This window comes from Cebus imitator, unplaced genomic scaffold (genome assembly GCF_001604975.1).
Source record: "Cebus imitator isolate Cc_AM_T3 unplaced genomic scaffold, Cebus_imitator-1.0 Scaffold99, whole genome shotgun sequence".
Classification (NCBI taxonomy): Eukaryota; Metazoa; Chordata; class Mammalia; order Primates; family Cebidae; genus Cebus; species Cebus imitator.
The window spans coordinates 248,620-251,546 of record NW_016107414.1 but is presented as its reverse complement, the minus strand read 5'-3'; positions in this window follow the sequence as shown (position 1 = coordinate 251,546).

Below are 2,927 nucleotides of genomic sequence, written 5' to 3'. Positions count from 1 at the left end.
CCTCCCTCCCTTCCTTCCTTCCTTCCTTCCTTCCTTCCTTCCTTCCTGTTCTGACTGCTAGTGAGAGATTTCTTTTTCAGAACGTTTTGGCCAGGCACAGTGGCTCACATCTATAATCCCAGCACTTTAAGAGGCTGAGGTGGGTGGATCAACTGAGGTCGTGAGTTCAAGACCAGCCTGGTCAACATGGTGAAACCCTATCTCTACTAAAAATACAAAACTTAGCTCGGCATGGTGTCAGGTGCCTGTAATCCCAGCTACTCAGGAGGCTGAGATAGGAGAATCACTTGAACCCAGGAGGTGGAGGTTGCAGTGATCCCAGATTGCACCACTGTGCTCCAGCCTGGGTCGCAGAGCAAGACTCCATCTCAAAAAAGAAAGTTTTAATTATCCATTTATATTTCCTTAATAGATACAGGATTACTCTTTGTAAAGTGATTTTCAATGTTCAGTCTTCCACTCCTGATATCGATCATTTGTGTTGTCTTTTTCCACTGGTCAGTCTTGTTAGAGGTTTATCTGTTTTATTAATTTTTTTCAAAGTAGCAGCTTTGGGTTTCATTATTTTCTTTTCTCAATTTCATTAATGTCTACTCTTATCTTTATTATTTCCTTCCTTTTGTTTATGATTCTGTTTTATCTTCACTAATGGGTTATCATTATTTATATCTCTTGAAAAATTTTTAGTTGTTGACTTAAGTTTTACAATACCCATCTTTAATTAAAACTTCTAACCTCGAATAATATGATACTACTTTATATCTAGTCTAAGAAACTTATAAAATATGCAAATTATTCTTTTCTCCAACATTCTTGTGTCATTGGTGTCATATATTAGTATTTTATGTATGCTATGAATACACAATAGCTTGTTACCACTTTTGTTTTCACTCCTTCTTTTTTGAAAGTCAGTTATCTTTTAGATTAGGAGTTGACAATTTTTTTTTGTAAAGGGTCAAAGAGTAAATATTTGGATCTTATAGGCCAGAAATTCTGGACTCTGTCATAGTGTAAAAGCAGCCATAGACAATACAAACATGAACTTCTGTGACTTTTGTCCAGTAAAAAATTTTATTTACAAAAACAGGCAGTGGGCTAGATTTAACCTACAGGCTGGGATACATTTTGGATTGATAGTTTTTGTTGTTGTTTGAGCACTTGTCTTCTGGCTTGCCTAACATCTCACGGGAAGTCTGATGTAATTCTTATCTTTGTTCCTCTGTATGTATCATTTTTCTCTGCCTACCTTTATGATTTTCTCTTTATCTTTAGTGTTCAGCAGTTTGAATAGGCCATTTCTAGGTGTTTGTTTTTGTTTAATTTATCCTAGTTGCTGTACTCTGAGCTTCCTGGATCTGTGGTTTGGTGTTTGCCATTACTTTTGAAAAATGCTTTTTGTATAATTTCAGCTATTTTAATGTATTAATATCGGTTTTGTAGTCCATAAAATGGTTTTTTTGTTGTTGTTAATGTTTCTTGTGTACTTGGGTGGAGTGTTTTATGAATGTCAATTAGATAATTATTCAAATATATTTTTCTGCCTCATTCTGTCTTCTCATTCTGAAATTCCAATTTCCGTTCTGTTAGACAATTTGTTATTGTCTCACAATTCTTGGATATTCTGCCTATTTTTAAAACTCTTTTTCCTTTTTGAGCTTGAATAATTTCTATTCACTTATGCTTAAGTTAGTTGATTCTTTTCTTACCTGTGTTAAATTTACTAATGAGTCTATCTAAATAATTATCTTTATGAGTGTGTTTTTTATTTCAAGCATTTCCATTTGATTTTTTTTTCTTATAGTTTCACTCCTCTGCTGAAGTTACCCATGTGATAATTCATGGTGTTCTTATTTCCACTACAGTCTATAACATATTAATCAGTTATTTTAAATCCTATCTAATAATTCCATCATCTGTATCATAGCTGTGTCTAATTATGTTGATTCTTTTGTCTCTTGACAGTGTGTTGTTTTATTTTTTCCCTCACTTCTTTGAATGCCTCACATTTTTTTTTATTGAAAGCCAGACATCTTGTGTAGGACAATAGATATTGAGGTTTTAACATCTGGGAATGGAGCATGTCTTTATTTGTGTTAGGACTTCAGTATGGGCAGTTGAGTTGGTCTATTTAGTAATTCAGCTGTGTTAGGTTTCATTGTTGGCTATAGTTGCTCCTAGTGTGCCATCAGCTTCATAGTCCTCCTGTGTTAGTTTTAGTTTAGGTTGGGGACTAACTTAGAGGATTTTTTTCAACATCTGCTCCACCCTCAACTTTCAGTTTTCCTTTGTGCTTTGCCATAGATTGAGTCTCTCTTCCGTCTCTTGTCCCTCTTTCAGGAACAGACCACTGTTACCTGCTACTCCATGTTTGTTTGCCTCTTAATAGAGGTTGGTGAATATTCTCTGTTGTGTTGACTGTGTCTCAGTCTTAGCCAGGCACTTTGTGGTTCTGTCCAGCTCCCAGCTATCGGTCTGGGCTTAGAATGTATTCCTGCTGGCCCTACGGTACACCAGGAATAGTGTGAGGGGAGATTTGCTGTTGTTGAAGTTTCCTTCAGTCAGCTTCAATAATTTTTATTAGTGTCCTCATGGCAGCGGGTTTCATTACCCTTCCCCTAGATGTTTTTAGGGAGATCCGGGTGAGGCTTTGTGCTTTTTCTGCAGTGGTTTCTCCGCCCCCCCCCCCCCAGTCCTATGCTGCAAGGAATGTTGTCTCAGTATTCTCATGTTGCCCTCTCCTGTCTTTTGTGAGCACTTAGTTCAGCTATGGAAACAAGCCTGCATATAGAGTGAATTCCTCTTATGTCTGTGGCTGTCAGAAGTGCCATATAGTCTCAGCAGCCCAGGCTCAGCCTTCAGCAATTTGTTAAATATTCTAGCTATTTTTTTTTTCCTACCAGCATCCAATGACATCTACTCCAGGTAAG